General features: G+C 38.5%; 1 protein-coding gene across 1 annotated transcript in view; it reads right to left on the bottom strand.

Moving 5' to 3' along the window:
* Positions 1–7,544, bottom strand: part of LOC108754825 (protein abrupt) — a 60,899-nt gene that overhangs the window by 22,870 nt on the left and 30,485 nt on the right. The window lies entirely within an intron of this gene.

Raw genomic sequence — 7,544 nt, 5'->3', positions numbered from 1 at the left:
TATATATATATATAAATAAACAGGATATTGAAAAGCCATCCGTAGAACTTGTTGCGTAAAACAATTCTTCAATTTATATATTCTATCAATAATCACATTGAGTTGGTTTTTAATTTAAACCTAATCTCCTAAACTCTTCTTAAGACACCCTGTCATATATTCTTAATTTATATTATTTAGAGTCCTTTATTATTGCTATTGTATTATTATTGACTAAATTAATTCTCTGCCGCAACGTAAGATCCTTAAAGGCATTACGGATTACATTTTAATTGTGAATTCTGAAAATTTAAATCTGTAAAAAAGTAAGTAAACTAGAATCCAATATTTCTATGTTAGTAAAAACTTGTTAAAGCTTTGACAAGTATATTAGAATTTTTATCAAAATTTATATCAGTTTTTATACAATTCGGAAAAATATAAAAATTTCTCCTTTTTCAAAGGCCCCTATTGCTGACGGAAGAATTAAGATTTCTTGTTACTAGCGGAGAATTAATGGAAATATCGCAGACAAATTTAGATATTAGCCTCGCGCTTCTACAATCATTTCCATAATCGTGCGAATCACCAAACTCGATCGGTGAAATTAGCAAAATTTTTGATGCACGCACAAGAGACGCTCGCGGGCCTTTTCTTTCTCACGGCTTACAATGTAAGCGGGCACCATCGCGCGCAGCAGACGAGCGCGGGAATTTCAGCATGCAAAGAAAGCCGGTGACCGGCGAACCCTTTTTTTTTTTTTTCAAGCGGCCCACCATTTCCCTCTCTACAACGCGACATAAAGGAACCGAGGCTAGCACGCCTGACGTCGATGCCCTTTCTTGCAGCCCGCTGCGTATGTAGGTCATCTTCGGACACGATCTTCCGTAATTCGTAATTCACGCAAGTATAATGCGCGTTCGCCAGCGCGCGGGCGTAATATGACACGAGCGACCGCTGCAAGTAAAGCGAGGAACGGTGTCCAGGAACGGTTGCGTGTAAAAAGAAAAAAGAAACCGTGACCGTAACCGACCGTCGCGAAGCCTCTGCGATGTAGCTAAACATCCCGACAAATTTCTTAAAAAAGAAAAAAAAATCCCTCAAACTTTTGCTATCCGTGTTTACAAAGCTTAATTTAAAACACTTTTTTTTTATCGATTTATTGAAAGTTCTTAAAATTAATTTAATTAACAAAAATTAGCTGCATACGAAAATGTATGTATTATTGGTACCCCGTTAAATCCATAGTGTCAAATTTAGATTAATGTGAGTCGCCACTGCTCCTACTCAATTATATCGTTATTTTATACTAAAACAATGGTTATATTTGACACTATACAGTGTCGTTATAATTTAATTATCGTTTTAGTAAAGAATAACGATATATTTAGTAGGAGCGACTCACATTTAGGTTAAATTCGACACTATAGATTTAACGGTGTATAGCTATCGCGTGTATAACTTCATGATTCTGTGATGATTCCGTGTGAATTAGGTGAGCGGAACGTAAGTCATAAAAGAGCTTCGTGCGTTTAGATGGATGTGGGAAGAAGTCTCATCGGCAATGCCTTCAGAATAAGGAAATTAAGTGCGAGAAGAGAATGGAGGAAGGTGACGAGGGCACGACCAGGTGGCTCAAAGCCACCTGTCTTTCCGAGTGGCTCCCGGTACACAAAGTGTATCCAACTCTTTGAGCTTCCTCTCAGTGCGATATCATATTTCCTTGTACTCCCCGTTGCGCTCAATTTCAAACCTCTTATCCGACGAATATTGGATTTGCCGTGTACCCGGGGGGAGAGGATTCAACGACTCTGTGATACCGCGTTCACCCGCGGTGCTTGGTGAAATACGTTTGCACGAACTTGTCTCGCGTATAATAATGACAGCGTCTCTTTATCTGACGAATATCAAATATACTTTCGATACCGGATTCGAATCGAGAACAATTCTCTTGCACTATTTTAATCGCGTTATTTTAATCGCTACATATTAATCATCCTGCTTTTATAATCTGTCCAATACAAGATAGGATAGTGTTACAGACATACATGTTCGGGCCAAATATACAGCTCATTATGCGCGATGCAAGGGCTAATGGCCGTGTATCCGTATGTGGGCGTTTTGCGAGCATCTTTCTTCGCTTATGACGACTTTCGTAAGCGGAGTTTGGACACACAAACGCAGTATCTTGGTGTACAATGAGAACAACGAGAACGAGAATGTCAAATATAAAGAGATTCTCACATAATTTGCTGTGTGATTAAAAGGAATAAATTTTCTTTCATAAACTATCATCATAGACTGCGCATTCCTTGACCTTAGCAATCTGTGCTTCGTTAGAAAGTATCAAATTATATCAGCATCTCTCTTTAATCTTCAATACTCTTCAAAATTCTCGATATTTTACACTGAAAAAAAGTACTAAATTTTAATAAGTATTTTGTTCGAATAGCTCTAAGTAGATATTTATTAAATGTAAACACATATTTGATAATCATTACTTAAAAATCATTACTTTAAATGAAAATCATTACTTTAACTTGTAACTACTGTAATTTTTTTATCGAGTAAATATTTATATATATATATATATATAAATAAATGTTTGCTTAAGTATAGTCAAAAAGGTGTGTATTAAAATTTAGTAAATTTTTGTTCAGTGTAGAGAAAGGGAGTGATTTAAACTACCTTTCACTCTTTCTAAAACGATAGTTTTAGAACAATTCCATAAGAGACATCTATTCTTATTCCATCTATAATCGGCAATCGCTGTAATACGAAGGCAGATCGGAGATGCATGGAACAGCCAGGCGGCACACTTGTGGAAATAATGAAATATGCAGAGTATTAATCGACGTATAGTCCCGAGACTACTAATAAATTCTACAATACGCTACGCAGCAGCGGGCCCGCGGGATACTTCTCACGCACGTGCGTTGTTATTCCCGTTATCGGGCCACATGCAGAAATATACACGCAATATGTTGCAAAGAATTTCGGCAGAGCATTGCGTAACGTGCGCGCGCGAAGCCTCGAGGACGTATTTATGACACGCCGCAACACCGTCATCGACTCATCGAGCGAACGGAGCTATTACTGAATGAGCGAGTAGAAGAGATAACGCACGCACACTCTCAGCGCGTATCTATTTAGATATTGTTCGTAGTTACGCTTGGGAAGCGAACAACAACCGCCGTCATAGCGAAGGTTTGTCGATTATGAATAAATGACTTGTTTCGCAACGTGCGAAACAAAGTTGCTGTTTAAAACATTTTTTTCATTGAGAAAAAAATGTACTAAAGTTTAATAAATATCTGTTTGGAATAACTCGATATTTAACTGTAAATATACATTTATTTTGTACGAGAACCATTAATTTGATTTATCTAGCATTTTTTTATTTACTAAATATTTATTTACCGTAAATAAAAGAGTTAGTATTATTTAAAAAAAAAAAAAATACAATAAACGTTTATTAAAATTTAGTGCATTTTTCCTTAGCGTATGCAATACATATACAAGACATTTCTTCAAAACGACAATAGAAATTTTATAATTACTAAATTTATCCGTAGTCTATTATTGAAACTTGCTAAAAGTAGGCTATTGTCCGACGTGCAGTTCGAAGAACTCTGGAAAATGTCTTTAATAAGTCATATAAAAATATCATTAGACATCAAGATTCAGCCTTGACCGTATTTGGCGCTTCTATTTATTAGTATTAAACTGTGCGTTATTTAAAGCCACTGCTGTTTTATTACCATCCGTACTATTTATGTGCTGCTGGCATGCGTTAGTTTGAGTAATACGTTGCAAATATATTATACACAGTCATTTCGATGAGATTACGTGAAGGTCTAGTAACGAGGAGTGAGATCGCCGGCGTGACTACCGTCACAAAACTTGCAAATAAAACGCGCTTAGTTACGCAACAGTGCAATGCACTCTTCGCGGGCAATCTATTCATATTCCAAGGCCAGCCGGTAGAGCTCTTTGGGAGTTAGGGTTTTCGACGAAGCCTCTTATACGACGGTCATCGTTCCCCTACCACGCAATAATAATTCGGAGCCTCGTGTACGTGCATCGTGACCGAATGCGTACAATATACACTATGAGTGAAGGCGGCAATTACGGCTTATAATTCAATGTCAATGCGTGACGATGTCAGCGACCGATACGTTCGTCAAAAAGTTACCGCAATATTTATCAAAGGACAACTTCAGAAAAGTGAATTTGACACTGTAGGAGGGGATTCCCTCAATCTTGGGTCAAACTTCGATAACAAATAATGAATGTCATCAAAGAGAGATCTCTAATCTCTTGGATCTTGGATAAATAAAATATGGATCCTTTCGGCGTGATTTCTTTTTTGTATCACTCTAAAAAATTTGAGAACTATATTTCACGCAAACAACAAGTCCTCTCGATTAAAAACAATTAGATTGGAATTAATGAAATAAAGAATAAAATATATATAGAATAAAATATTATTTCGCTACCAAGGACTTGCGTTGTGATACGTGTCCTTTATTTAATTAATTTGAATTATTATGCCACTTAAACTGTTATTGCAATTGGATTGGAAAATAACGGGAGGCAACCGCGATTGCCCGCGATATGCCACGGAGTATCCAAATTTCACAAGTAGATAAGAGCGGTTGCCGATTTGATTAGAGCAGAGACAAAACTCTAATATGGAGGAGGCGGCCAAGGGAAGGGAACAACAGTCAATGCCCCGTCAAGGTCGACGATGCAGAGTGTGCTAGCAAGCAAATATGTTTGCCATATCGTATCGGCTCGGCTTCACTCGTTTTAGCTTCGCCCATACGAAAAGTTGACAGGCCAATAGTGATTCGAGCTTCCTCTGGGCCCGGCCAATGGCCGCGTGGGACCAAGGCCATCTTCTTCACACATACCCAAAGTTCGATGCACAGTACGGCGAAAAGCGGTGCCGAGAGAAAAAAAAAAAAAAAAAAAGATATGGTAGAGGGATCCGCGAGGGAGAGAGAAGGCAGCACTACACAAGCATCGCGATACGGACAAGAAATGACACGTGGAGAAGCGACCGTGAATCTCGAGGTTGCCCTCGCGATAAATCGGCGAGTATTACGCGTGTCTTATATGTGTGTATGATGGTATGCGACATGTATGCGCGCCGAGCGTAGGAAGAGCGTTGGGACGTGGAAAATAGATGCGCGCCTCTTCGTCCGTGAATATATTAAATCACGCACGGAGTTTCTCTCGTCACTCTCTCGGAGGTAGGTTCAGGTATTGCGTTGTGTGCACGCAATTTTTGTTCCACGAAAATTCACCCGAGGATCCGATTTCGTGGGAATCATTACTGGCAAAGTAGCGGATGAGAATCAACGCATCCTGATTCACCAACGATTTCTTCCGCAGAGAATAGAACCGTGGCTTTCTATTTATATTTAAATATGATAATGGAACATTCTTTTCTCAATTAAGATGTTATCTTCTGAAGCAATCGTCTTTCGAATGTAAAATGTAACTGTTGAATAATTTAACCTCAGATATGCAGATATATTGATGTGACACATTTGAGATTCCCTTTACTTTGTATGCTATTATTTTTTATTAATGAAATACATTTGCCTGTTATCCTCAGTGTCCTTCCAATTAAAAAAAATTTATTATAATACATTTATTTTTATGTCATATTTTCATAATATTCAATCTGGTAAATTCGTGTTAGTAATGAATGACACCGAAAGATGATTTGCTTTCTTTATCGATTTAATTTTTGTACGACATTGATATCACAGAAAATAATAGGTTCGCGTTTCTTGCACTTTTTGCACTTGGCATCTTCTTTTTCTCTCTTCAACCCGAATGTATGTATAGTATACACAAAGAGAATTTTCTTTTAAAATTTACCCTGAAAATATGATAGTTGTGGTACAATACAATAATTTAAAGATTTTTACCATGCACTTCAGTAAAATTGATCAAACTGTATTTTATATTTTATCGCAAAACTTTGTTTTATTAATGAATGAGAGAGATTTACATTAAAGTTCTTCGAAATACAATGTTGTTCCACGATTGTCAGATTTTCAGGATAAATTTCTAAGAAAAAATTCTCTCCGTGTATTTATTTCATTTTAAGTGCAAACGTTTTTGGGGATTTCAAGCAACGCGCGAGCAGGCCTAATATTACACATCGTGCATCGATAGAATTCGGGACAAATAATACATAAAACCGTCGAATACAAAACGTTTTTAATTCCGGTCGTTCGCCTAAAGCCCTAAACACAATGCGAGGCAACTGCGATAGAAATAGCGATAGCGATAAGAACAGAAAAATCCAGCATACGGGAATGCATATAGAAATACGCCAATGCACGTAGAAATACGTAGGAATAAGGCAACAGCGATAAGTTTCCCTACTAGTTGGAATTCTACTAAATCTCTATCACCTTACAGCTTATCAATCAGCGTCCAGATTTTTCATTCTGTTTACATGTTGCTATAACTTTGCAGCAGATGGAAGAAATGTACTACAGTCTACATACGAAATCATACAGATTGGTTGGCATTTTTTTTTTTTTCGCGGCATTGTGCAACGGGAGGCGACAATTATTATATCGCTTATTTCTACGCTATTCCTATCGCTGTTGCCTCGCATTGTGTTTAGGGCTTTATTCACGGTCATGAGCATTCGCTCGCGCATCACGCGCACATCCGTCGCCGGAAAGCGTGTATAAATGCACATGGCGCGTTACCGCGCGTTACGCAACTCGCCGATGTCGTTGACCCATTTTTGATGAACGATTTTCAGTTCGATCAGAGGGGTTTTATCAGCGCTCGTGCTCTTCACGCACGTCCCGCGTAACGTATGCATATTTGTTTCTCGAGTAGTTGTTATTGCAGCCGCGTTATCTCGCTCCACTTGGCCGCCTTTCGCGAAGATTAACGCAAACAGCAAGTTTTTAATAATCTGATAAGACCCGCCGCGGTGTCACACTTTCGTAACTCCGCATTTGCCTTGTAATACTAACGAACCAGGCCTTGACGCCGCACCTCCGCGTGTCTAACGTTGTTGACTTTTCTTACAGAATGGCATTCTAATCGCTCGAACGCGATTAGAATGTGACTTGAAATGTGTACAGTACGTTGTACTGTGACGAGACACAGTTATGGAATTGAGGGAGATGCTCGACGGTGCGAATTGCATTATAATAGCATCCAACGATTAAAGCGAGCTGTTTTGAAATCGAGGATACTCTAAAAAACCGGTTTTAAGCTGCTAACACTCGACTGAGTGAAACATGCCAGGTTTTATTTTCGCGATAACAAAATACCGAATGATAAGATCATTTCAGCCTTTCTCTTTCACAACAATCTCACGTTTGGCATCTTCATCGCGTAACAAAGGCTGATGAATGCCGCGCAGTTCCGCGATCTAGTGAGTTCCGCATTTAACGATGTACGGCCAGATTATATGTTTGTAAAATAGAAATAGCAACGGAGAAGGCCACGTAGTTCAAGTGAGAAAATCACCCGACCACCCGGCTAGAAGGCCAACGAGAATAGCATATATCAAG

This window comes from Trachymyrmex septentrionalis, unplaced genomic scaffold, assembly GCF_001594115.1.
Source record: "Trachymyrmex septentrionalis isolate Tsep2-gDNA-1 unplaced genomic scaffold, Tsep1.0 scaffold81, whole genome shotgun sequence".
Taxonomy (NCBI): domain Eukaryota; kingdom Metazoa; phylum Arthropoda; class Insecta; order Hymenoptera; family Formicidae; genus Trachymyrmex; species Trachymyrmex septentrionalis.
The sequence above is the reverse complement of the archived record's forward strand: the minus strand, read 5'-3'. Positions and strand labels throughout refer to the sequence as shown.